The sequence below is a fragment of the Bos indicus x Bos taurus genome, chromosome 5 (assembly GCF_003369695.1).
Source record: "Bos indicus x Bos taurus breed Angus x Brahman F1 hybrid chromosome 5, Bos_hybrid_MaternalHap_v2.0, whole genome shotgun sequence".
Taxonomy (NCBI): domain Eukaryota; kingdom Metazoa; phylum Chordata; class Mammalia; order Artiodactyla; family Bovidae; genus Bos; species Bos indicus x Bos taurus.
In genome coordinates this window covers 3614725-3642632 of record NC_040080.1, presented here as the reverse complement: position 1 = coordinate 3642632, position 27908 = coordinate 3614725, and the positions used below count along the sequence as shown (strand labels likewise).

The 27908-nt window shown below is 51.9% G+C and overlaps 1 protein-coding gene and 1 long non-coding RNA gene across 4 annotated transcripts in view; both read left to right on the top strand.

Moving 5' to 3' along the window:
• The first annotated feature begins 830 nt into the window (after window positions 1-830).
• LOC113892105 lies at window positions 831-7174 on the top strand. The gene is made up of 2 exons (XR_003510966.1): window positions 831-1231; window positions 5366-7174. It is a non-coding gene; the product is annotated as an uncharacterized LOC113892105 (long non-coding RNA).
• A 1301-nt stretch (window positions 7175-8475) lies between these two features.
• PPARA (peroxisome proliferator activated receptor alpha) overlaps window positions 8476-27908 on the top strand; it is a 73931-nt gene continuing 54498 nt past the window's right edge. For 2 of the 3 annotated variants that reach the window (XM_027540496.1, XM_027540499.1), the window contains exons 1-2: window positions 8476-8580; window positions 9628-9774. The gene's annotated coding sequence lies outside the window, so the exon portion shown is untranslated. Of the gene's footprint in view, window positions 8581-8694; window positions 9076-9627; window positions 9775-27908 lie in introns of those variants that run through there. The other variant, XM_027540497.1, reaches the window with a different exon arrangement.

Here is a 27908-nt window from a genome sequence, read left to right as displayed (position 1 = left end):
ACTCAGACTCTCCGCTTGGCTTTGCTCCCTGAACAAAATGGATGATGGAGACAGGGAGAGCCCCCTTGGGGGGCCAGCCCCATGTCACCCCCATGGCTGCCTGAGCCTCCCTTTCGGGGCCTGGCCCTGGGCCCAGGAGACTCAGCAAGGATCCCATAGGGTCCTGCCCTGAAGGAACCCCCCCGGTCCAGAAACTTCCAGGTGGACCTCTGGTCCTGCCGAGCGGGGCTCCCTTCCTAATCGGGGCAGGAGCGACGGGGTAGGGAGCCCTGGGTCCCTCTGGGCAGCGGCCTTCTGTTTCCCTAACGTGAGTGGAGGATGCCAGGGGCACCCAGCCTGGGCTCCTGCCGTCCTGGGAATTTCCCAAAGTGTGCCCCATCCCCTAACTTCTTCCTCTCGTTGGCAGCGTCTATCACTCCTACTGGGTCCTAACAAGAAGGCAGAGCATATTTTTAGACCGAAGCAGCAGGCAGCAGAGGATCAGTCCCCGGAAGAGGAAGCAGAAGCCTGGGGCATGTCCCCTCCCTGCTGCGGCCTTGGGACGGGACTCGGCACAGTCTGCCTGCTGGGCATTTGCAGGAGCAGGGCTGCGGGACTTTCAGCCGACCAGCCTTAGCCTGGAAGGTTCCAGCCCAAAGAAGCAGCCGATTTCCCCCAGGGCGCAGACCAGGGAGGCTGGTCCCCAACGCCTTTCCAAAGCAGAGCACGAGATGCTGATCTCAATTCACGCAAGAGATCAGCTGGAAGAGTCACGTGTCTGCTTTTCCCCTAACGAGGCAGGAAAAAAACGCTTCCCTCGTGGGCCCTGGCAGCTGGCTCCTGGGGTACGTCACAGTCACACCCCCTAAGCAAGACGCAGAGTCTCAAGCTGGCAGGGGGCGTCTGAGATCAGCCAGCCCGGCCTCTCAGTTTACGGTTGGGAACAGACGCAGGTCCGGAACAGACGCAGGGCGGTTGGTCGGGCTGCCCAAGGTCACAGAGCCCGGGAGGGGAGGGGTAGGCACAGTGGAAACAGTGAGCGCACGTGAGCCCGACCGCGCCCAGGCCTGTGGTTCCCAGGTACGAGGCTCAGAGAGGTAGGTGGGTGACCTCGCCAACGCCCTCTCCAGGCAGCCGAGCCAGGAGGGAACTCCGGGCACCTGAAGTTACCTACCAGCTTTCCTTTGGACCAACAGCACCCTTCAGGGACATGCTCAAGATCCCCGAATAGTCACCGCCTCCCCTGTGCCAGGTGAGCCCAAGGCGCAGTCTTCAAGCTGTTTAACAGCTGAGCCAGAAGACAAATAAATATCAAGGACTGAAACAGGGTTTAAGCTTCTGTGTCTAGTAATGGTGGGCCAGATTCTTTCCACTGACTCTCTCCGGAAGCAAGTAAATGTTTTGGATAAAGGAGTTATTTAAAAATTATGTTACAGGCCTCTAAGTGTGGCTGAGGTAGCAGGGAACCACCAGAGGCTAAGTCTGGGGACACGGGGAGCAGGAACGGGGCGATGGCTCTGCAGCCATTTTGCCCTGAGGGCCTTTGCCAATCTGGAAAGGCCGGGCCTTGACCTTGGGGTGGGGGGAGGCACATGTAAGGACAGAAGTCAAGATCAGAGGCGTCTAACTGAGGGATTCTTCTCTGTTGTAAGCTGGAGGTGGGGAGTCAGGAACAAGGGGGTACAGCCCGCCTTGCTTTCCTGGACGAAGTCAGGGCTGGGGTCCCTGGGTGGTGAAGCTGGCATCACTCTTGGAAGGGGCCATCTCAGTCCTTGGCATGTACTTAGCGATCCCTAGATCTCCCTGCGGGGAGGGACCATTTTGAAACTAAACTTAGCACTAACGCTTGCCCAGAAAGTTGGTTTAATCTAACGTACTTCAACTTAGAGAAAAGAAACAATGGGTCTACAGCCCCCAGTGTCTCTCCTGCCAGCCACCGAAGGGCCCCATCTGCCAGGAGGCCGGTCCCACGCTGTCTGCGGCAGGCCCCTGGCTCCTTCTAGAGTGTTCCAGAGTGTAGATCTTAGTTTCCCTCCTGCCTCCCATGAAAGTCGGGCCCTGCACACCTCAGGCTCCCAGGCAGAGGGAGCGCTCTTCCCCAGGCCTGGCCCCACCCGAGGGTAGCAGGTGACAGGTGAGCTGGGGCCCCGAGTGAGTGTGATGCCGGCAGGCTCCCGAGGGCGCCGCCCACATGTCAGAGATCAAAATCAGGCCCTTGTGTAGGATTTTATATTCCCGGCTGCAAGTCTCAACACAAGCCGAAGTGTTGATGGGAAAATAAGCATCAGAAGGCAGTCTGGAGGAGAGAGCTGGGCCAGAGGACAGGGGCCAGGAGGCCTTCGCAGCATGCTGTGCGTTTATCGGTGAACAGAGCACACCGGCGGACCTCGGGCTCACAGACCCACGTTGTACCCGGTTTGGGGGACGGCCGTGGGGCCGCCAAGTCAAAACACAGCTATGGTCGGTTATCAGCACCTTTTTAGTAAGAAAAGGCATTTTCGACAAAAAACCAGGGCAGTGTCAAGGACACACCCAGGGACAAAGAGGACCCCTCTTTAGGTCAACTAGCTCTACAGAAGACTCGCCAAAGGCTCTTTTGTCCATTTAGCCACAGACTGGGGACATGTTGTTAAACACGGGCTGTCCCCTTAGGGGACTGGGGCCCACGGGCCACTCGATCATGTTAGTGAACTCCGAGGCCTGGACATGCTGGCCACTCCCTGGCACATTATGGGGGCTGGTGGGGTGGGTTCCAGGCCCTGTGCACTCAGAGATGAAGACCTGGGTGAGGGCAGCTGGCAGCCAGGCTGGGAACCTGCAGGCCGCTCAGCTGGAGGTCACGCTGCCTTGACCGGCCGGCAGAACTCTTCTGTGAAAGGTGGTGTGTGTTCAGTCGCAGCGACCCCAGGGGCTGTAGTCCACCAGGCTCCTCTGTCCATGGGACTTTTCAGGCAAGAATACTGGAGTGGGTTGCCATTTCCTCCTCCAGGGGATCTTCCCAACCCAGGGATCGAACTAGAGTCTCTTGCATCTCTTGCATGGCAGGAGGATTCTTTATGGCTGAGGCACCAGAAAGCCCTAAAGGCAGGTACCAGCATAGATTTGAGGATCACGAGAGGGAGCAAGGAGCAGGTACTTCGCCTGGTGTCAGAAAGTTCCAAGGACTCGATCGTGTCGGCCGTTCTGAGTGGCGAGGCAGGAAGGGGAGAGGCACGGTCAAGACAGCGCTGACCTAGGCGAGAGCCATGCGGGCGGTGGTGGCACAGAGAAGAGGGCGGCTCTGCAGGTGGGATGGGTGCCAGGCAGGCTTCCTGGAGGAGGTGGCCCTTGGCAGAGCCCTCAGGCAGGTGGTCGCCAGGTCCCAAAAGTGACCCACCTATCAGGCCCTGTCCCTGCACTTCCTCTACCCTCCTTCCTAATTCTCACCCCAGGACACCTGGAGCTTGGCATTGCCACCTCATTTTCTCGAGGAAAAAGTTCAGATAGGAGTTCAAGCCATTTGTCTAGGATTATGGTATGAGAAAAAGGCAGAGCAAGGTTTTGAATCCAGATCTGTTTGACTCCAAATCCCAGGTTCTGTCTGTTAATTTCATGAGGGAATTGGGGGTGCCCTAGAGAGAGGCGGTGATCCCCACATACATGTGAATCTATTTTGCATTTGTGGGTCAACACACCTGTCTTATCTCTGCACGCCCTCCCCCCAGACTTCGCCCACCTACAACAGTGCACTTCACACTCAGGACCCCCCTCCCCGGGTCAGATAACTGAGAACCCCAGCAGGCAGAATGTCCTTTACTGACCAAATTTATCCATACATCAGGCCTCCCAGGTGGCTGAGTGGGAGAGAATCTGCCCGCCAATGCAGGAGCTGCGAGTTTGATCCCTGGGTCAGGAAGATTCCCTGGAGAAGGAAATGGTATCCCACTCCAGTATTCTTGCCTGGGAAATCCCATGGACAGAGGAGCCTGGAGGGCTACAGTCTTTAGTGTTGCAAAGAGTTGGACACGACTGAGCATGCACTCATGGCATAGCATCTATCAGTTCAGTTCAGTCTCTCAGTCGTGTCCGACTCTTTGCAACCCCACGGACTGCAGCACGCCAGGCCTCCCTGTCCATCACCAACTCCCGGAGTTTACTCAAACTCATGTCCATTGAGTTGGTGATGCCACCCAACATCTCATCCTCTGTCGTCCCCTTCTCCTGCCTTCAGTCTTTCCCGGCATCAGGGTCTTTTCCAGTGAGTTAGTTCTTCACATCAGATGGCCAAAGTATTGGAGTTTCAGCTTCAGCATCAGTCCTTCCAATGAATATTCAGGACTGATCTCCTTTAGAATGGACTGGTTGGATCTCCTTGCAGTCCAAGGGACTCTCAAGGGTCTTCTCCAACACCACAGTTCAGAAGTATCAATTCTTTGGCACTCAGCTTTCTGTATACATTTTATTATTTTTTTACTGTGCTTTATATGTATGATGATGTACATGATGTACTGTGCTTTATATAGATGCTGCTTTATACATCATACAGCATCTATCCATCATACTTTAGTGTGAGATTCTCTCCTTCTGGATCACTTTGAAGCTCCAAGCCCAAGCTCGGAACCCAGCAAACGATATCTGTGACCCAGCCCGTCCCAAGGAGCTTAAGCCACCTGGGACGGAGTAGTCCGTGATGATGAGGGAATCTGACTCTAGGGAAGGATGGTGGGGGCTGGAGGAGCATGGCTGTGGGAAGGCTGCCTTGGGGTTCTCAAGAACAACAGAGACAGAGATTGGAGACAGAGACTATAGGAAAGCCAGTCTGGGGACTTTGGCTGGGGACAGGTGAGTAATCAAAGGGACTGGTATCTTGATGGAAGCTGTTTTTGGACCTGCAGAAGGTTCCAGACCCTGCCGACCTCAAGCGGGTGCAGGGCTGTACCCACCACCCACCCCACCCCACCCCACCCACCCCACCGCCACTTCCATGATAACAACTGGTTAACATGTATCATTTGCAATTTGTTACGGATGTGATGGAGTCAAGCCGACCTCCCCCTCCCCACCAGGTCACAGGTCACTGCCTACCTCCGCCTGGTCCGTGCCCTGTCCACTCTCCCCTTGAACATGGCCTCTTTCTCCAGCCACAAGCTTGTGGTGTGCTGTGGCCTCACTGATGCTCTGGGCCCAGACTGGTCCTTCACAGTCGGCTCCTGGGCCCGCCAGAGACAGCCGGGGCGTTGGGCCAGGAGAGCACGGGCTTGGGGACCAGGCAGCTGCACCTTGGGGTTACTCGAGGCCCTCTTCTGCACCCATGGTAGAGTGGGTTTGGACTCGGAGAGCCAGGTTCTCGCTCATTCTCGAAGACCTCGGCCAAGGGCTGTCACTCCCTTTGTCTCCACTTCTGCAGAATGAGATGAACCCAGCTGTTCTTCGGGACCTTTGTGAGTTCCAGCCTTCGGGTTGACAAGACTTGGTCACCTGGACCCCTGAGGTTTCGCCATCACTACTAGGAGAGCAGCCATGCGCACGCTCAGGGTTGGTCCCCGCTGAGGTCCAGTCTGGACCACAGGGCAGCTCCGAACCAGCCAACAGTGAACTTGCAGTTTCTCAGCCCGTGTCCCTTGCCCCTGCTGACTTCCACTATCTCACCAGAGGTCACGCGTCCAGGAGATCAGAGGCCACCGTCCTGGTTGATGACACCCCAGAAGCACAAACTCCGTCTCACTGGGAGGCTTTGCACATCATCAAAGGGCAAGCAAGTGACCCGCAGAGGCTTGGACAGTTCCCGGAAAAGGGCTTAGCTCAACTGCACGGCAAAGAGATAGACTTCTGTCTGGGGCCTGGACACAACCCACAGCAGATGCCTCAGCCCTGCAGGGGTCAGGGCCAGTTTCTGAACACAGGTGGTGACCTCACCTGCTTACACATCCAGGGTCGAACCTGCCACCTGGTATCTGGTGATGGGAGCCTTGGCCAGCAACTCCCTTCCTGTCCTCTGAACGTCCCCAGCTTCCTGACTTCTCCCCTGAGGCCATGGGAAACCATTGTCTGCCCCTGTAGGATTAGGTCCATCCAGGTGTGGGCACCACAGACAGGCTTCCTATGTTGGGCTCTGCAACTGGTCAGTATGACCTGGCGGGGGGTGTGTGTGTGCCGCAGTCCCCCTGTTGTAATGTGGGCACAAGAATAATTATTTCTCCAAATGTCTCCAAGATTAGAAAATGTGAAACAGGATCTGAAAGAGCATCAGCACCAAAGAAATGGAAGCTATGAACGAAGACACACACAACCCACACTGCCCCTGGTATTCACCAAGGCTGCAGAGAGGAGCGGAGGCAATGCTTGGAGGCGTGTTTAGGAGCACTGACGTGTCCCTCAAGCTACAAGGTGCTGCTCTGTCCCAGTGTAGGAGGCTGTCTGTGTTGTTGTGTTGCTCAAGCTTTGTCATCACACAGAAGTCGGGGGTGGGGGTGGTGGGAGAGACTTCCAGGAGCTGGGGGCTGGGAGAGGGACGTCCTTTGTGACAGGACCTCCTATTCTGGCTGTGACGGGTTTTCATGGCTAACAGAAGTCTGCTCAAGGTAAACAGGAACCTACGGTCCCCTGGGGGCTGCGTGTATGGAAACCTCGCATGACTACTCCCACGAGGAAAGTCCTGAGCATCCTTCTACTTTTTCCTAGGGAAGGGGAGGCAAGGGACTGGCTGAGAGCATTTGTTCAAATGTGAAAGCTTTGATTACATTACATGCATGGAAAGCAAGCTTTCTCTCCCTAAAATCTTGGAAGCCCCAAGAACATCATTTCTGTATGTCTGTGGGTGTACACATGACTCTGTTGACCCCTAGGCAGCTTCCTTCGCCCTTATTCAAAACAGTTTTTACCAGGTCTCTCTAACTGCCTGGTTTAACTGGGTTTACAGCAGACAATCACGGGTGTGTCTGGGGAGAGAAGTCGCTGCCCTTCTATTCCAACTCTTGGGTTCTTGATCTGTGGTATGTCAGGTGACCTCTCCGAGCTTGGATGCCCTCATGAGGACAGAAACCCAGTTATGGGCCCTCTAGCTCCATAAATAAACAATACTGTTGCCTGCTCAACCTGTGAGATATCCAGGATGTAATGTACACGGATCACTTGGTAAACTCTGAAACGTAATACAAAAACTGCCCTTCGCTATATAGCATGTGCAATAAAAGTTGGGCTTGTCCAGTGTGTTAGTGCCAAGGTGTTGAGGGTGTCTGTTGGGTGGGGCAAAGTTCGCCACAGGTATGCAGCCAATCAACAAGGGTGAGCCTAAGACATCCGTATAAGGGGCCGCGTTCCCCGGGTCTCCAGCGTCTGTGTGTCATGCGGGAATTTGCTTGGAGCTGTTTCCCGCCCCAGTAGGTCCTTCTGGGCGCTCGCCGCCACAAATAGAACAGTGGACCGAGTCGCGGGAGGGCAAGGAGCAGGGCCCACATAGCACACATTTCGTTCCCAAAGGAGGAGCGTCCCGATGCGCTGGCACCTGGGGCTTTGTGCCTTCGGCGCGGGGAGCTCGGGCGTCACCGCGCAAACAAAGCCGCTTTGCAGCTCGCGCTCTTGCTGCTCACCATTGGCTCCCGGGCCGCGACCTCCCCTCCTGCGCTGGCAGAAGCCCAGCTCCTCGGCTGGGCACAGAGTCAGCCCCTCTCCCCCCATTCACTGGGGGAGGGCAGGCTCATTGGACAGCCGGGGGCCGGGGCCGGGGGGCGGTGGGGGGCGGCTGGTCAGAGTCGACAGCGCCTCCGGGCGTCTGGGCCCGGTGCCCTTCGCTCGTCTCCGTCCCCCGTCCGCCGCCCCCGGCAACTCCGCCACCTGTTGACGCGCCCTCCCAACCAGCGTTCCCGTTCCCCTGCCTCTGCAATCAGGGGTCCCCGGGACAAGGTCTTTCCCCGCCTGTCCTTGGCCCTGCGCTCTCCCTAGACTCGAGGGCACCACGCGCCTTGGTCCCGGGTCTAGACCAAGCTCCTCGCGCGGCCCGGGCAGAGCTGGGCTCCCGGAGGGGAGGCGGGGCCTCGCCAGCGTGGCCGGGCCGCGGGCGGGAACCCCCACCCGGCCGGCAGTCTCGCGCCCGCCCCTCCTAGACTTCGGCCCTCCCCCAGTGAGCGGGGCCGGACGCGCGCCCAGGTCCAGTCACGCGCGGAGTACTCTCACGGGCGCTGCGCCCACCCGGGTGACCTTGAACCTCCGCGCACCCCCGCCCCGGCCTCAGTTTCCCCGCTGGCGCCGCTGCAGTGGGACAGGAGGTGGGCGCCCCCGCGCCGAGAGCGGTCCCACCCCCGACCCCGCGGGCAGCCAATCGGGCCCCGCCGTCCGGGGGCTGTGTCCCCGCGCGGGGTGGGGCCGGGGGCGGGGCTTCCTGGAGGGGCCCCCTGCGCGAGCGGCCCGGCCTGGGGCGGCGGGCAGAGGGGCGGCGCGTGCCGCGGGGGCGCGGCTGGCACGGGAGCCTGGAGGCGGCGCCGGGCAGGGGCAGGGGACGCGACGGCCCCATGGCGGGGGCAGCGGGCGGCAGGGGCGGAGGCGGCCGCTAGCGCCCTGCCCGGCGCCGCCTCCCTCGGCGTGCTCGCCCGGCGGACCGGCAGGCGGCGGACCGCGCGGCCCCAGGTGCCAGGCGGCGGGCGGGCGGGCGCGCGCGGGGGTCCGGGGGCCGGGCTCCCTCCCGAGAGCGGCGGCGGACGGGGAGGGGCCGGGTGGCGCATGCGCGGGGCCCCGGGGCGCGGGGTGAGGGCGCTCGCTGCTGGCTAGTACTGGGGATCCCGGGGCCCAGGGGCCCTCCCCTTGGTCGGCCTCCCTCCGAGCGCCCGGGGCCTGCCTGGAGCCCCGGCGTCCGCAGCTGTCGGTTGGGACTGGGGCCTGGGCAGGGGTCGAGGTCTGGTACCTCAGAGACGCTAGGTGCTCAAGTTGCCCCCACTCCGGAGAGAAGGCCCACCAGGCGGGGGCATCAGGCTCGCCCTTCCTTCTGCATGGTCGAGTTTGGTTGTCCCCGACTGGGGACGTTCCCGAGACCTCCGAGGATCCCCTAGGCCAGGTGGCCCGAGGTCCGGCAGACTGACCCTCGTGCGCCGGGCTTAGACGCTCGGATGAGAGAGACAAGCGCGGGTTAGTTCAGCTTTGCGGAACTGCGCCCACTTTGCGCCTAAGCGCCCTCGGGAGACCCGGACAGGCCGAGCCCAGGGCAGCCTCCGCCGCGGGACGGCCCTCCCAGCCCGGGGCCCGCGGGTCTGACGCTGGGCGCCCGCGCCCGGGTCTCCCCGGGTCCCCGGCTGCGCGCCGCGGTCCTGGCGGAAGTCCGGAGGGCTGCTTCTGCCCCTACGCGCTCCGCAGTCTAACCGGGAACAACGGCACACCCGTGCTCTCCTGCCTTTTGAAGTTTAAAGGCTGGTGGCTGCGCCGCAAACGTCAAGATTCTTTCTAAGAAAAGTCCGGGCTTGTATACTGCCTTGGACTTCGCGGAGCGCCCTGGGCCGTTCGCGGCCGCCTGCCCACCCCTAGTCCCTGCGGCCCCTCCCCAAACTCGGGAGTCCCCTCCTCCCCCAGGCTGCTTGGGAAGGGGTGCGTGGGGCAGGGAGGCGGGGCTGGGCTTTCCTGGGACGACCCTGCCACACCGTAGCGGTTGAAGACGCAGGGTCACGGTGACTTTCCTCTTTCAAGGTGGTGGAGAGTTTGGCAGAACCAGAGCACAGATCGTTTCCTCCTTTACCTTCTTGCCGCCAAGGCCGGAGGAGGAGGGCCCTGCCTCCTCTGGAAAGTAACAGTCTGTGGCCGGAGCAGCCCAGAACCAAGACGTTGTCATCACAGGTAAATAGGAGGTTTGATTTACTCATTTTTTTCCGGACTGAAATATTGAAGTCTTTACTTCCATTGCCCTACAGACTAGCAATTTGAGGGTTAAGTACTACCTTGCCGATGCCGCAGTTAGGTCTATTTTCATTTCTTTGAAAGTAAGATAAATGTGGGTAAGTTCTTTTAAGTCCTGAAAACTTGATCGTGTCAGTGTTCTTCAGGAACTTCCTTTCTTTATGGCAGGCTGGTTCCACATAATTTAAAACTAGATAATATGACTGTGAGAAATGTTTTCACTTAACAGACACTTAAGTTACAGACGCCGACAAGTCAGGAGCCGTGCCACGACTTAGCTGTTTTAATTCCAATTTTAATATCAAGCAGATGCTTGCCAAGCTGGTAGGCCAGGTCTAGAAGTGCCATCAGCCAGGACAGTGATACCCTGGAGGAGATGGTTCAGGCTGAGTGGTTCACTGGTCACTGAGGGACCAGGCAGGGAGCTTGACAAACTTCTACACAACTTGGAAGCAACAGCAAATTAATTGACCACAGAAAGCAACGTTTTCCCTCTTCTCCCATCTTGGACGTGTGATTATTTCATAATCATAAAGCAAGTGTTGTTACTAGTTCACGTTTGTCCAACTTGTACCCAGATTTTTAAACATAGTCTGTGTATGTGGGAGAGAGCATGAGAGAGAGGAGAAAAAAAAAAATGTGTTTCTTCTATAGAAACTATTTTATAAGCTGCTTTATTAAGCATTGGGTTATGGAAAATCTTTTCATGTGAATAAATGTGTTTGTGTCTATATCATATATTTCATCATGCTTAGATAGAATAATTATTAAGCTGATTCTTTAATAGATGTACATTTTAAAATTCATATATTCTATAAATATTTCCTGAGTTTTTAGCTGCCCTGGGATATTGTGTTTAGTATTGGGGAAGGCAACTGTGAATCTGCTCATGAAGCTGATTTTTATACCAGAATATAAAAAAGGAGCTGAAAGGAGATGAAATTGAGGTGCAGAAAGGGAATCTATTTTTGCCATACACCTTGTGTTTATGATTATATATGATATAATAAATCATATGTTATGATATGTGATAAATGACTGTTAACCAGTGCTTTTTTTTTTTTTGATGTGTTGTCTGTGAGCATCTGTTTTTATAAGGATTAAGTAATCATCTTTAAAAACTTCTATTAAAACATTTCTTTGCTTACTGTAAACATATTTTAAACATGCCACATTTCTCTATTTCCTCTTTCAGTCTGTGTGTGAATGAATATGTCCTTAGCGGCAGAGTGTCTTAACTTCCAAGTGACCGGCGTTGGGGGTGAATGTTTGCACTAATTCTGTTGCACTGCAGTTAGAGGATGTGGCTTTTTGGGAATTTGAGGGCCTCTGTTTTTATTCTGGTTTTGGTGGCTTGGTAGGGGCTTCACAGACGCCTCAAGTAATGCCACAGTTTCTGTTTGCAGGATAGACGTGTGCTGTGTCTGCTGCTTCTGCCTGAGGAGTTACATAGAACAGGCTAGCTCACTTCTAAGGCCATGTGGTTGGGGAAAATTAGGCAAAGAATTGTAATTTCCGACTTGGTGTGAAGATAGTTTTAGGGTTAAGAACCAAACAGGGAAAGCCCTTGATGTCCCCGTGGGCCAGATTTGACAGAACTTGTTTCTTCTTCCCAGTGTTTCTGTCACTTACCTGCAGTGACCTGTCCGGTGGGGAACAGACCTCACCCAGTCTGGTTGGCTTGCTGTGTGGAGCGGTGTTCATTCTTTGCTTCTAGAACATTTAACTAGCATCTTCTCGTAGCAGTATCGGGGAGGGGTTTATGCACCTCAAAAGATGGAGCGTTTGCTCCTTACTAAGCCCGGCCTAGTATATAGTTACTTTGGTAGCTGAGCTGCGTTTGTTTTGCGGTCGCATCGGAGAAGCAGTCTGACAGAGTGGAGGAGGTGTTTAGGTCATCTCGAGGTTTGATTTTTGTCCCTTCAGGGCCGCCCGCTGGGCCAGGGGACCTCTGTCCCCCTCTCTAGATGCTGACTTTTCATCACAAAATGGCTTTTCGCTCTGCTCCACCTCTTTGAAGGGTTGGGAGGCTCATAAGAGGTGGCAAAGAAGTGCGGGTGAAGATTCTTTGTGGCAGGTAAGAAGTCAGTCTCGCCCAGTCGGGGTCTAAAGGAGCACGCCGGTGCCACCTGCCCGGATCTGGTACCTGTTATTTTGGCTCTGACCATTGGATGATTTTTCAAAGGCTTTTGGAAAGAAGCACATCGCCCACCCTGCATATACACTTTTATTAAAGCAATTTTTTCTTTGCTTTTCTTATTCTTTTTAAAAATGTCTGTTTATGTATTCATCCCTGGCTGAGCTGGGTCTTAGTTGCTGTGAAGGCTTTTCTCTAGCTGCAGAGCGCGGGGGCTTCTCCTTCCGGTGGCTTCTCTTGCGAAGCACACTCTTAGGTGTGTCAGGAGTTACGGCACGTGGGCTTAGCAGTTGCCCAACCAGGGGTCAGACCTGGGCCCCCTGCATTGAGAGCACGGAGTCTTAACCACTGGGCCACCAGGGAAGTCCACGCGCTCAGGTTTTGATGGTGATGTATGTTGCATCTGTCCTTCCTCTGGTATCCCCAGACCCTGACAACAGTTGTTGCTCATCCTCGGAGCGTCTCTGGAAATGCAGGCTGAAGGAAGTCTTCTTCCACTGAGTCTGACTTGATGAGACGGGCAGTGTGCCCGTCAGTTCTGCCCAGCTCGCCCTGTATCCTGAGTAGGACCTCGACATCCAGATTCTGTGTCCCCAGATTCAACCAACCATGGAGCGAAAATATTCGAGGGTGTAAAATTCCAGAAAGTTCCAAAAACCAAGACTTGAATTTGCCACCTGCCAATAGCTATACATTGTATCCGCAACTATTTACATTGCATGCATGTAGTATTAGGTATTGGAAGTAATCTCCAGGTGACTGAAAGCCTATGAAGGATGTGTGTAGGTTGTATGCAGATGCTACACCATTTAAGGGACCTGAGCTTGGTGGGCAGGTTTTGGTGCCCCCAAGGGGCCTGGGACCATCCTTGAGGATGCTGACGGAGGCCTGTGCCTGTGCCCTGAGCCACTAAAACGTGAACAGAATTGAATTCAGCGAGTATTTGTCGATTTCTTTTACAGTGCTCAGATGTGGGTGGGAACTAGTGGGGGGCACTTAGAAGGCACTTAGGGCCTACCTGCCCCTGCTGGAGGATTTCCCCTTGGCATTTTGCAACTTCCCTCACACCCAGATGGCCAGAACCCCTCCTTCCATCTGCACTAGACGGGCGTGCTCCTGCACGCCTGCTGGACTCCCACACGTGGCTCCCACGGCATAGGTATTATAAAGGTGGCAGCTGCCGTTCAAATTACTCTGTTAATAATTATCACTAGATCTGAGGTATGGGTGCTAAGTTGCTTCAGTCGTGTCTGACTCTTTGTGACTCTATGGGCTGCAGCTCTCCAGGCTCATCTGTCCTTGGGATTCTCAAGGCAAGAATACTGGAGTGGATTGCCGTTTCCTCCTCCAGGGGATCTTCCCAACCCAGGGATTGAATCCCTTCTCTTACATCTCCTGCATTAGCAGAAGAGTTCTTTACCACTAGCGCCACCTGGGAAGCCCAGATTTGGGGTATATTAAGCATGAAATAGAGTTTCTATGAGGTGGCCTGAGCAGCTAATTAAATAAAATGCTCTTTCTTTCTGCAAGATCATGCGTTCTGATTCCAAAAAATTGACTCAGAAGGAAAGAGTTGTGTTCTAAATCTTTGTCAGTTGGGACATGTGCTATTATTTAACAGGGCAAGGGTCCTGTTGGCTCTCCAACTGTGAAGATAAGATACACACAGGAGAAATTAGAGAAAGCATTGCAGAGATTTGTCTTCTGGTTCAGATGCCACACTCATCGCTTGGCTTTTAATTTTTTAAAAATTTTTATTGCAGTAGAGTTGGTTTACAGTGTTGTGTTGATTTCTGCCGTACAGCAGAGCGACTCAGTTATACATATATATATATGTTCTTTTTCATATTCTTTTCCATCATGGTTTATCACAGGAGATTGGATATAGTTCCCATCTGACTGCTTTTACTTTGCTTTATTTAAAGAGATTTGTGGCACTTCCCAGGTGGCACAGTGGTTAAGAATCTACCTGCCAAAAAAAAAAAAAAAAAAAGAATCTACCTGCCAATGCGGGAGACGCAAGAGATGGGGGTTTGGTCCCTAGATGGAGAAGATCCCCTGGAGGAGGCAATGGCAACCCACTCCAGTATTCTTGACTGGAAAATTCCACGGGCAGTGGAGGCTGGGAGTGTGTAGTCTATGGGGCCACAAGGAGTTGGACATAACTGAGCACACACACACACACACACACACACATACACACACGTGCACGCACACACACATACACAAAGGGATTTGCAAATAAAAAGGAGTGGTGAGTTCTCTTCTGATCTACTTTCTTTTACACTTTTAATTCAGAGACCACAAGTAAACTTTGAAAAAGGATCCCTTTGAAACAGGAAGAGTTTGGAAAGCAAAGGCAGAATGAATTGTCTCAAAGGTTACGAAGCTTCACAGGAAAGGTTGGAGATGATAATACAGTTAAGTAAACAGTATACCATAGTTCCTTACCCCCCCCCCAATTTTTAAGAGCAAGTGGGGCACCAAGTTCCCTGAGGCCATTTGCAACTGCATACATCTGTGGTTATGTGATAACCACACTGAGGTGACAAGTTGCCAAGTTCTAGTAAAACAGACCGAGTCATCTAGAGGTTGACACGTGGCCATGTCCCTTTCGGAAGTGTTCTAAGAAATTGTTAGCCTGACGTATATTTAAGTGCATAGTTACGGTGAAGCAGTGTGGCTAGTAAAACAGAGGACTCAAGTGACAATCAGATCTTGATGATCTGAAGTCAAGTTTTCTTCTATTACCTGTATGTTAATGGGATTTTTTTTAACCAAAAAAATTTTCAGAAGCATTTTCAGGCAGTGTTCCTCCTTGGACAAGTTGACATCTATTAGGCTGCCAGCATGAAGAACGTATGTCCCTTCTGTCAAGGATTGTGAATCAATTTGATAAATTCTAATTGGTAATCTCATTTTGGCTGATTTTATGGGACAGTTTGGTAAGTGGGTTATGGTCTTATTTTATTCTCTATCCACTCACTTTATTTCTGATTTTCTATTTGTGTATTGGGGATGGGATTAACAGGAGTGACGTATAAAAGGAAAATGGTTCCGAGCAATTTGAAATTTGGTTTAAATAGAAGCATCTCTTGCTGTACTGAAGTTATTTATAGTCCAAACAAAAAAGCAGTATTGGATGCGTTAACAATATCCTTGGACTTTAGGACTTGTGGAGGGTATATCTTGCTTGAATATTATGATCACCTTTTATTCCCCTCCTTGAAACCTGTTGCAGACTATCCCCACCTGTAGGCAAAGGGACTCCAGCCCCATCTCTGCAGGGTCCCCCTGAGTGTTCACAGCAATCGGTCCAGAGCACACGCAGGTTCAGGAAAGAGCCTCTTTCTTTCTCTGCTTTCCTTCGATTTATCACTTCTCGAGAGCTGTTTCCAGGAGAAAATGCATTCCAGTGCGGTGCTTCTCAAGCCATGAAAGTAAAGCTCATCCGCCACCTTCAGGCAGGGGTCCCGACAGAGAGGAACGGTTGAAAAAAAACTCACAAAGTTCAGTTGTGCAAAAAGCCGTGGCATGAGCTTGTGGGCGACACTCGACCACGAAGCCTTCGAAAAAGAAGAGGTATGCAGAGAAAGGCATCAGAGTATTCACATGCAGATGTTGCTTGAGAGAAAAAAAAAAAAAAAAAACACCAGCACAAACAGGGTTAAAAGAATGTGTTGGACAAGCGATGACAGAAGGTTGTGGGGGTGGAAATACTGATGTCTGAGCCAGAGACGGAAGGTTCTGGACCTGGGCAAGGAGGAAAGGGCAGGGTGCCCGCATCCCTGGGGAGGGGAGGGGGAGGGCGGGTCTAGATGCTGGCTCCCCAGTGATGCGGGGGGGCACTGCCAGCATCCACCCCAGCAGCCTGGAAACCAAAGATTGTAACCCTCCCCCCTAGCACGGGGGCAGGAAGTCCCCCTCCAGGGCTGGTGTGTTCAACGGAAAGAGGAAGGCCCCCATCCTGGCCGAGGGTGACAGTGGCCGGTGACGAGAGGAAGGGTTCCGGGAAGAGCGGGACTAAGTCTTTCCAAGGCCAGCATTGTGTGTGGATGTCAGTACCTAGCAGAACACAGCACTGTCAGTCGATATTTCAGTAAAACAAATTTTTTAAACAAGCGTACCTAGCAGGTTATCATTATAAAAAAAAAAAAACAGGGTATTTTCTTTCACTCTGGAAACCAAAAATTATTGACTTTTTTCCTGCTGCTTTCTCTTTACTTAGATGAAGGCAGCAAAGTTAGCTTTCAGTGTCTAGGTCAGAAGTCTAAGTGAAAGTGAATATTTAACCACATTCAAGGACGGCTGATAATCTTTAATACTAAGAGAGGCCCAGGACTTAAGAGAAAGAAAATTCTAGAAGGGAAAAAAATAGCCAGGAAAGCAGATAAACCCATGACTGGTTCATGGACTGGTGAAAGGGCACAAAACCGAGGAAGGGCTCAGCAACTCTGTGTGGAATGGATGAGTTCAAATGTGGGCTTTCATAGCAGGAGAAATTGTTTTCTAGAAGACGTTTCAGAAAGATCCATGGCCACTCGCGATGTCAGATCTGGTGCGGTCTCTTTGAGAACGAGACCTCTGAGAGGTCTCTGTATTTACTACAAAAACTAGTAAATAAAATTTAGAAAAGGAATCACTTTAAGAGATGAGAAGATGGTCTTCCAACCGAAGGTCTTAACACGTCCATCCAGCTGACGCCTTCTTCTTTGTATTGTGTGTGTGTGTGCTCAGTCATGTCCCGCACTTTTCAGACCCTAGGCCACACTCTTTGTAGCCCGCCAGACTCCTCTGTCCATAGGATTTCCCAGCCAAGAATACTGGAGCGGGTTGCCATGCCCTCCGCCAGGGGATCTTCCCGACCCAGGGATTGAACCCACAGCTCCTGCATTGGCAGGCGGGTTCCTTAGCACTCAGCCACCTGGGAAGCCTCATCTTTGTAGACATGAAGTTAGACTGAAGTACGGCAGCAGAGGTTCAGCGGAGCTGGACTTTGCCATCGCTGTTGTGACGGGGGGCCCCACGCTCCCCAGCCTGCCTCCCTGAGACTCAGACTCAGAATGTCGGTTCTGAGCCCCCCATGTTTCCCCTCCCTGACCCTGGTCTTCCTCCTAGTCCAATAAGTGGCCTCCCACTGGGGCCATGGAGGTGGAGCGGTACTGAGAGCTGAGCGGCTCTTGGCCACGGACATCACCCATTCGCCCGCGCCCCTTGTCTACAGGTGGGGGTACTGCTGCTCTGAGTGGGAGGCTGTCGCCTGGTGCAGAGGAAGAATGCCTTTTATTTTCATCATCATTACTTTCGGCCACTCCATGAAGCTTGTGGGATCCAAGATCGTAGTTCCCCGTCCAGGGATCAAACCTGGACCCCTGCAGTGAAAGTGGAGACCTAACCACTGGACCACCAGGGAATTCCCAAGAAGGCTTTTCCAAAAAATTTTACTTTATTCAAGAATTTGTTGTTGTTCAGTCTCCAAAGTCACGTCCGACTCTCTGTGACCCCATGGACTGCAGCATGCCAGGCTTCCCTGTCCTTCACCATCTCCCAGAGTTTGTTCAAACCCAAGTCCATTGGGTCGATGATGCCATCCAACCATCTCATCCTCTGTCTCCCTCTTCTGCTCCTGCCCTCAGCCTTTCCCAGTCTCAAGGTCTTTTCCAGTGAGTCTGCTCTTTGCATCGGGTGTCCAGAGTATTGGAGCTTTAGCATCAGACCTTCCAATGAATTCATTCAGGGTTAGCTATGACAAACCTAAGGAGCATATTAAAAAGCAGAGACATCTCTTTTCCAACAAAGGTCCATACACTCAAAGCTATGACTTTCCCAGTGGTTGTTCATGTATAGTTACTTAGAGTGTTGTGTTCGTTTCTGCTGAACAGGACATGAGAGTGTTACACACACATATACACGTGTATGTTCATTTTCCTGTTCTTTCCCACTACGGTTTATCATAGGGCCCTGGGCTACACAGCAGGACCTTGTTGCTGGGGCTGTGTTGTTTCCTGGCTTGCTATTAAGTCTCTAGCTGTGACATGGACTTACTCGTCCTTGTCTGTCAGCTCCGGTGGCGACTGGAGGGCAGGGCCTTGACGCCCAGAGGCCCACGTGCTTCCTCCGTGGCCAGCTCCTCGGCTGTGCCCGAGAAGCTCGCTTGCCCTGCGGCTCACCCTTCCTCCTTCCCTGCCCCCACCCCAGAGATCTCGGTGAAAATCCCTTTCTTGGGGAAGCCCTCCAGCGCTGCCTGCCGGCTCAGGTCTGTCTGGCGCAGCGTCCGGTGCTTTTGCTTGTGTGCTCGCCAGTCACGTGTTCATCGTGGCTGCTTGGTGCAAGTCGCCCTCCCTGGCTGAGTCGCAGACCCTCTGGGGCAGGAAACCACAGATGCCTCACGCTCCAGTCACCAGGATGTGCGCCAGCAGGGGCCGCAGGACAAGCGCGTGAGCTCCAGCTCGGCTACCCCTCCGTTTGAGATTCCTTCCAGGCCTGATCAAATACCGCCTCCTTCAGGAAGCCTTCCTTGATTGCTACCCGAGAGAGAGGCAGGAATTTTGCCGCCCAGACGCCCTACTGCAGCGTGAATCTCTCTGGTTGGTCATGTTCTACCTTCGCCTCTGCAGCTGTTTACTGAGTACTTCAGTCATTCATTCCTGAGCTCATTCGTTTATTCAGCACACCTTTCCTGAGCCCCTGCTACGGGCCAGGCAGTGTTCCAAGTGCTGGGGGCAACAGCAGAAAAGGGCAGGCTGCATTCCCTGCCATCAGGACGCGCTGTGTCACATGGCGGCTCAGGATTCAGGCAGGTACCCAAGCAAGGTGGTGTTGCATGGGGACAGCCAACCCAGGAGACCTGACGGGCGAGGCTGGCCTTCTCCGAGCCCCTGGGGGGCCAGGGGGACAGCAACGATTTAATAGGGGTCTGCACACGCTCCTCGAGTAATATTTGTCTTTAACACATCCTTTCAACTGGAGCAGCAGCCCCCAGCCTTTCTGGCACAGGGCACGTTAGAAGACAGTTTCTGGTTTCGTGGAAGACAACTTTTCCACAGACCAGGGTGGGGCCGGGGGATAGTTTGGGGGCGATTCAGGCACATTCCGTTTATTGTGTACTTCATTTCTGTTTTTATTACATTGTGATGTGTCATGAGATAATTACAGAACTCACCATAATGCAAAGTCAGCGGGAGCCCTGGGCTTGTTCTCCTGCAACTCGACGGCGGGCGGGGCCGGGGCATGGGAAGCAGCTGTAAATATAGACGAAGGCTTCGCTTACTTGCCCACTGCTCACCTCCTCCTGTGGGGCTCACTTCCTAACAGGCCACAGGGCGGTGCGTGTCCGTGGCCCAGGGGTCGGGGGCTCCTGAACGACAGGAGCTGAGTTGGGAGAAAGGAAACGGGTGAACATGAGGGATCCGGGCCATGGTCGCACCCGTCTCAGTTCTTCTGGTGATTACCTTTTTATTTCTCTTGGCATCACGTACTCAGCTGAAATCCTTCTGCCCCGCTCAGGTCAGCTGGATTTAAACCTTAGAGGCATAGAGACTCCCACCCCACACCTAGTGACCTGTCTCCAGGAAGCACCGCACTTGACTTGGGGGTCTGCCGTCTCTGTTGCCGACGGCTAGGCACGAGGCGTGGAGAAGCCCGCCGAGCAGCGATCTGTCCTCATTATAAAAGCGGGGTAGTTGCTTCCTGGAGGAGCCGGGCGTGAGCGACCAGGTGTGTCACCAGCCCGCCATTGTTTGCTGTCACAGAAGTGAATGAAGTGAACTGTTCTTAGACACACTCAAGCCCCTTTCCTAGGACCATAGATGGGTGATGTCTTTGCCTCCTGGCTTCTTGCTCCGTGGCTGGGGTGGTGGGGAGAGAGGCTGTATCCTGCCCACGAGGTCAGGAGCTTGGCTACAGCAGGTGGGAGCAGGGCTGACACCTGCAGATGCTGGAGAACCTCCGTGGCTGCCCTGCTCCAAGGGTGTGATGTGCGTTGGGTCACCTTCTAACACCAGACTCACCTCTTTCTATGGCTTAGTCGCTCAGTTGCATCCGACTCTTCGAGACCCCATGGACTGTAGCCCGCCAGGCTCCTCTGTCCATGGGATTTCCCAGGCAAGAATACTGGAGTGGGCTGCCATTTCCTCTTCCAGAGGGTCTCCCTGACCCAGGGATTGAACCTCTGTCTCGTGTGTCTTCTGCATTGGCAGGCAGATTCTTTACCACTGAGCCACCTGTCCCTAAAATCCAGACAGTGGAGATGGCTTTCAGGTCTTTTTAAAGTCAAGTTTACTGAAGTTTAATTTACATGTGGTAAAATCCGTCCTTTTCGGATGGACAGTTCTGTGCGTTCTGAACATCTCCATGCCTATTTTCTTCCTGGTTGCAACCAGAGGTGCCCACATTCCTTGGCTCGTGGCCCCGTGTGGTTTTCCAAACCTGCTGTGTGGGTGTAGTCCTTCTCATGCCCTGAACCTCTCCCACCTCCCCTTCTGCCTCATTTCAGCCAGAGAAGGTTCTCTGCTTTTTAAAGGCTCAAAAGTGGGGATGTGGACACTGCTGCTATTTAGCATCTAGAGGGGCAGGCAGAGGAGCTTAGTACCCACATGCTTAGCTTATCCACATGCTTGAGGAAAATGGTGGAAAGTGCCACACAGGAAGTGAGCCTAGCCCTTTCCCCCAATCACATTGATAGAACTCTCTAAGATATTTCACAACATTGAAAGTACAAAGGATAAAATGTGGGATGCAAAAAAAAAAATGTGGGATGCAGATTCAAACTTAGAAAGGAGGATTTTTCTGGGCTCCAAAATCACTGCAGACCGTGACTGCAGCCATGAAATTCGAAGACACTTGCTCCTTGGAAGGAGAGCTGTGACGAACCTAGACAGCGTATTAAAATGAGACATCACTTTGCTGACAAAGGCCCGTCTAGTCAAAGCTATGGTTTTTCCAGTAGTCATGTATGGATGTGAGAGCTGGACCATAAAGAAGGCTGAGCACCAAAGGACTGATGCTTTCGAACTCTGGTGCTAGAGAAGACCCTTGAGAGTCCCTTGGACAGCAAGGAGATCAAACCAGTCCATCCTAAAGGAAATCAACCAACCTTCCTGAATATTCATTGGAAGGACTGGTGCTGAAGCTGAGGCTCCAACACTTTGGAGCAACTGGAGAAAGCCCTCCCAGCAATGATGATCCAGCACAACCAAAAATAATTAATTTTTTAAAATAACCTGGAAAAAGTTTTTAAAGTAATCAAACATCAACAAGCATGAAATGCTTCTGGATAAAATAAATGCCTAAGATCTGAACAATGAAATCTACCAAACGTGGCTGAGAGGAATTTTGAAAAACCTGAATAAATGACAAGTCACAGCAGGCTCTTGCATTATCAGGCTCAGCATTGTTAAGACAGCAGTTCTTCCCAAATGATCTACAGATTCAGTGATCAAAGTCAAATCTCAGCATGCCTGTTTGTAGAAGCTGACAAACTGATTCTAACATTATATGGAAACGCAATGGACCTGGAGTGGCTAAAACGACGTTGAAAAAGAAGAATGCAGAGGGAGGACTTGGACTATCTGGTTTCAAGAATGATGGAGCCGCAGTTTCAAAACAATATAGTATCGACATGAAAGTAGGGAAACAGAGGAGCAGCCCAGACAGCGAGTTCAGAGACAGACCCAGCCTCACGGCCAGCTGACTGTGAGCAGAGTGACAGATCGCTTCTGTGGGAAAGACACTTTTTCTCAACAACTCGTGCTGGAACGATTGGATAGCCACATGCAAAGGAACAGATCTCAGCCCCCATATCAGGTCATCTTAAAAAGGAAGACCTTGAAATGGGCCAGAGACCTAACTTTAAGAGTGAAAACTATAGAAACTTCTAGAAGAAGAAACAGAGTCCATCTTAGTGATTCGGGGTTGGTAAAGATTATAATGAAAAAAATACAAGCTACCAAAGAAATCTAATAAATTAGACTTCATCGAAATTATAAACTTTTGGGTTTCCCTTGCAGCTCGGTGGTAAAGAATCCACTTGTGAATCTAAGAGACACGGGTCCTATCCCTGGTCCGGGAGAGCCTGCGCTCCAGAACAAGAGAAGCCGCTGCAGTGAGAGACCCACCCACCGTAACAGGAAGGACCCGGAGCTTGCTACGACGGGAGAAAAAACGCAGCAACGGAGACCCACTGCAGCCATGAATAAATAAACAAAATTTAAAAAAATACAATCTTTTTCTCATCAAAAGGCATTTAAGAAAGTAAAAGACAAGCCCCAGACTTGGAGAAAATATTTGCAAAACGTACATCTGACAAAGAACTTGTATCTGTAAAGAACTCTCACAATTTAATAAGAAGACGACAAGCAACCCAATTAAGAATGAAAGCAAAAGTGGGCAAAATATTTGAACACATTCTTCAGCAAAAGGTATTGGATGGCAAGTAAGCACGTGAAAAGGTGTTCAACATCATTAGTCGTTAGGAAAATGTAAATTAATAGCAGCAGATATTGCTATTAATAGTGAAGTGTTGGTCTCTCAGTTGTGACTGACTCTTTTGATCCTATGGACTGTAGCCCACCAGGCTCCTCTGTCCATGGAATTCTCCAGAGAAGATTACTGGAGTGGTGGCCATTCTCTTCTCCAGGGGTTCTTCCCAACCCAGAGATCAAACCCGGGTCTCCTGCTTTGCAGGTAGATTCTTTACTGTCCGAGCCAGCAGGGAAGCCTGCTGTTAGTAGTAGAGAGATATTAAACCCCAACCAGAGTGGGTACATTAAGAAGACTGACCAAGTGTCTGGTCTGAGGACGTGGTCTGGCAAGAACTCATGCTGATGATGGGAATGTAAACTGGTACAGCCTCTTTGTAAAACATTTTGGCCAGTGATATCACTGACGCTATTACCGAAAATGTCACATACCTGAAGGGCCCAAACTGAAGCCTACAGACTACATGATTCCAGCTCTGTGACATTCTGGAAAAGGCAAAGCTATGGACACAGTTAGAAGATTCGTGGTTGCCGAGGGTTGGGTGGAGGAAAGGATGAGTCAGAGCACAGAGGCTTTTTAGGTCAGTGAAGCTGCTCCGTGTGATACTGTAGTAGGCACGTGTTGTTCAGTTGCTCAGTTGTATCCAGCTCCTCCCATGGACCGCAGCACGCCAGGCTTCCCTGTCCTTCACTGTCTCCCAGAGTTTGCTCAGACTTATGTCCACTGAGTCAATGATTCCACCATCCATCTTATCCTCTGTCGTCCCCTTCTCCTCCCTCCCGCCCTCAATCTTTCCCAGCATCAGGGTCTTTTCCAGTGAGTCATTCTTTGCATCAGGTGGCCAAAGTATTGGAGCTTCAGCCTCAGCATCAGCCCTTCCAATGAATATTCAGGCTTGATTTCCTTTAGGATGGACTGGTTGGATCTCCTTGTTGTCCAAGGGACTCTCAAGTGTCTTCAGCACCACAGTTCAAAAGCATTAATGCTTCGACACTCAGCCTTCTTTATTGTCCAACTCTCACACCCGTACATGACTACAGGAAAAACCAGAGCTTGTTTATATCCATGTATGTTTGTACCACAGAACAGGCGACACCAAGAGCGCACCCTGATGTAAACTATGGACTTTAATTAGTACATTGACATTGGCTCGTCAGTGGTAATGACCCTACCAAGATGTTACTAACGGGAGAACACGGGAACTCTTTGTACTTTCTTCTAAGTTTTTCTGTAAACTTTGAACTATGCTTAATAGAACACACCGGTCGTTGCCAGGAGGGAGGGGCCTGGGGGAGAGGCGGAGCGGAAGGAGGGGCCTGGGGGAGAGGCGGGGCGGAACGCTGGGGTTAACAGATGTAAGCTTTTATGTACCGGGTGGGTGAACAAGGAGGTCCTGCTATACAGCACAGAGACCTGTATTCAGTATCTTATGATAACCATAATGGAACAGAACATTAAAACAGGATGTATATATATGTATAACTGAATCATGTGCTGTACAGCAGAAATGAAGACAACATTGTAAATCAACTCTACTTCAATTTTAAAAATTGGAAACAAGTAATAAAATCCATTCTATTAAGAATAAATTAGACTGCATGTGTCATATACCTAAGAATAAACCTATTAATGAAACAGGTATACAAGACCTCTACTCAGATAATTGACCCTACTGTTGACATTAACACGGATGCGTGCTTAGTCGCTCAGTTGTGTCCGACTCTTTGGGACCCGAAGGACTGCAGCCCGCTAGGCTCCTCTGTCCATGGGACTCTCCAGGCAAGAGTACTGTGGGTTGCCATTTCCTTCTCCAGGGGATCTTCCCGACCCAGGCATCGAACCCGAGTGTTGACATTAAATGTAGCCCAAATAAACAGATGGCTGTACAGTGTTTCTGGAGGAGACAACTCAGTTTTGGGAAGGGGTCAGTTCTCTCTGAAAAGGCCTCATGTACCAAACAAGGGAAAGTGACCTCTAAGTTTACCACCAAGTTCACGTGGGCATCTCAACTGTGCTCAGCTGAATGGTGTGGACTCTGAAAACTGGTTAAAGACAATTTAATTGGCCCTGACACCCCTGCATGCACTGTTCCCCAGAATGTCTTCGAATGTGCTTCAGGAACTTTGCCATCTTTTTTTCCCCTTAAACGGATCACTTCTGTTCTCTTACCTTTCTTGACACTTGAAGTTGCATAAACCCCTGTTTCTTCAGAAAAGCACCCGCTCCATGCCCGGCCTCAGCCCTTTGACCCCTGGTGTGTTCCCCACGTAAACTCCTTCCGCTGGTTCATTGCTTAAAATGATATGAGGTGTTTTTGTAAGAAAGGGATCAATGTCCAGAGTGTAGCACTGATGTTAGATTGAATCAGTCTATATTTATTGAACACCTGCCTTCTGGGGTGTGAACACTGCCTTAAGGAGACCCAGATCAGCTGGGCATTTAAACATCAATCAGTTCAGTCCAGTCGCTCAGTCATGTCTGACTCTTTTCGACCCCATGGACTGCAGCACGCCAGGATTCCTTGTCCATCACCAACTCTCAGGGCTTACTCAAACTCATGTCCATCGAGTCGGTGATGCCATCCAGCCATCTCATCCTCTGGTGTCCCCTTCTCCTCCCGCCTTCAATCTTTCCCAGCATCAGGGTCTTTTCCAACGAGTCAGTTCTGCACATCAGGTGGTCAAACTACAGACATCAATCTATTTCAATCAATAGATTGAATGTGAAGGTTGGGGTCCTTCCATCTGGATGCATCCAGGAAAGTTTCAGGGAGGAATTGTATTTGAGCTTCCCCCGACACGTATGGGAATGGGAGGCATTCCAGGCAGAGGAATAGGGTAAGGTATAGAGACTGGAAATTAGGAGGTGGGTCTGGCAAGGCCCTGAATAGTTTATTTTGGAACACAGGGTCGCAAAGGGGAATGAAGAGACATTGGATCTGTTCAGGATAAAACTTCAGCAAATATTTATTAAGCTCCTTCTCTGTGCTAGGCATTATTCTTAAGCATTGGTTGGGGGATACATAAAGGAGCAAAAATCCACAAATCTCTTTTCTTGGAGAGCTGGCTCTCTGGTGGGGAGAGATGGACAATCAGCCCAGTGGACACATCCATGCTTGGCTTGGTGTGTTCAGAAATGCTGTGTGTGGGCAGGTGGGCGGGCGTGCACGCAGGGAAGGGCCAGGGCGCTCGAAGGACGGCCAAGCGGCCTCGCCGAGAAAATGACGTCTGAGAAAGGCCTGGAAGGTGAGAGGCTCCACAGATTGTGGGGGGAGCGTCCCGGGCCAAGGGCAGCCGGGGCCAAGCTCGTGGAGGAGCCTGAGGAGGAGGACACGTGGCCCTGGCAGGGAGGTGGCAGCAGGTCCCCGTGGAGGGCCCTGGGGGTGCTGCAAGGGCTCTGGCTGTGTGCTCTGTGAATGCAGCACCCCCAGGAGCAGGGTCTGAGTCGGGGGCTGCCGCACACAGCTCTTCAGCTGGTCCGGGCTCCCTCTGGCTGTCATCTGGGGCTGGGGACAGAAGCCACAGGCCGGCCATGAGGCTCTTGGGGCTCACCGAGGGTCCGGCGGAGAGCAGCTCAGGCTGTTGGGCGGTGTGGACGTGGCCCCGCGTGGGGCAGAGATGCTGACAGTTGAGTTGCCATGTGGCCCTGGACGATGCTTTCCCTAGGTCTGCTCGTGCTCAGATGCTCAGTCCCGTCCAACTCTTTGCAACCCCACGGACTGTAGCCCGGAGGCTCCTCTGTGTGTGGGGCTTCCCAGGCAAGAATACTGGAGTGGGTTGTCATTTCCTTCCTTACCTGTAAGTCCAGGTATTTGGAACCCATGCACCTCAGAGGGATCCGTAAAGCAGGGGTGGGGCCATCAGGGCGGGACTTCAGGATGCAACTGGCAGTGTCGCTGGAGACCCTCGGAGAGAGGAGCAGCTGGCGAGCCGGCCACTTAGGAGGATGTTGCCGAAGTCCAAGTAGGGGAGGGGGGTGCTGCTGTGGGTGGAGGCAGGAAAGAGGCAAGTAATTAGAAAACAGTCTATCAAAACAAATAAGAAGCAAGCAAACCATACTGTCCAAAAGACTCTAGGCTGGAACTCTGTCAGCCCTCAAAGACCAAGGTCATGTCAGGCCATGCTGCTTATGAGGCATGTGGACAGCTGTTCCTGGCCCAGACCTGCTCTCCCCGGCAGCGTGGCTGAGCAGAGCCTCCTGCATGTCAGTCGTCGGTGCTTTGATCGGCACCTGAGCCCGCTCCCCTCCCAGATTCGGTCCAGTGGACGCGAATAGCCAGTTACCGCAGATATAGGACCATCTCCTCCTCATAAGCCCCGGCGCTGGGTGTTATGAATAAACCCTTCGTAGGGTTCCCGGCTCTCTTATTTTCATGCAGAGTTTGACTTGACAGCAGTAGATTCACTTTTCCCCCTTAAACAGATTGCTTCTGTTCCTTTCGTGTCCTTGTCACTTTGAGTCGCATTCATCCTGGTTTCTTAAGAAAAGCAATTGATCTACAGCCTGCTACGGAAGAGGGCCCTTGGTTGCTTGTTACCAACATTCGCTAAATGTTGGAATTATAGAGCTGCTGAAAATCAGCGTTAGATCAGCCTCTTCTTGTTTGGGAATTTACAGAATAATTGTGTTTTCAGTTTGCTTTTATTTGTCATGGTGAATAGGAATGGAAGCTATGTGGCTCTGGGAACCTCTAGTTCCAAATAGGAAGGCCTGGCAAACATTTCCAGCTGGCAAACGGACAGAAGTTGCTAGAGGGGCTACGAGGCAGCTGAAGCACCCCGCTCTGGAAGGGCACCTGTGGTATCTCAAGTCAGTGGCACTCCAGAAGCGCTGGCTCTTCTCCCCAGATATCCACCGAAATGCAAGCTACTGTGTGCCCGTTACTTGCTCAGTCATGCCTGACTCTCTGCAACCCCGTGGATGGTGGCCTGCCAGGCTCCTCTGTCCATGAAATTCTTCAGGCAAGAATACTGGAGTGGGCTTTCTATTTTGTTCCATTGATCTATATTTCTGTCTTTGTGCCAGTACCATACTGTCTTGATAACTGTGGCTTTGTAGTAGAGCCTGAAGTCAGGTAGGTTGATTCCTCCAGTTCCATTCTTCTTTCTCAAGATCGCTTTGGCTATTCAAGGTTTTTTGTATTTCCATAAAAATTGTGAAATTATTTGTTCTAGCTCTGTGAAGAATACTGTTGGTAGCTTGATAGGGATTGCATTGAATCTATAAATTGCTTTGGGTAGTATACTCATCTTCACTATATTGATTCTTCTAATCCATGAACATGGTATATTTCTCCATCTATTAGTGTCCTCTTTGATTTCTTTCACCAGTGTTTTATAGTTTTCTATATATAGGTCTTTATATTCCTAAGTATTTTATTCTTTCCGTTGCAATGGTGAATGGAATTGTTTCCTTAATTTCTCTTTCTGTTTTCTCACTATTACTGTATAGGAATGCA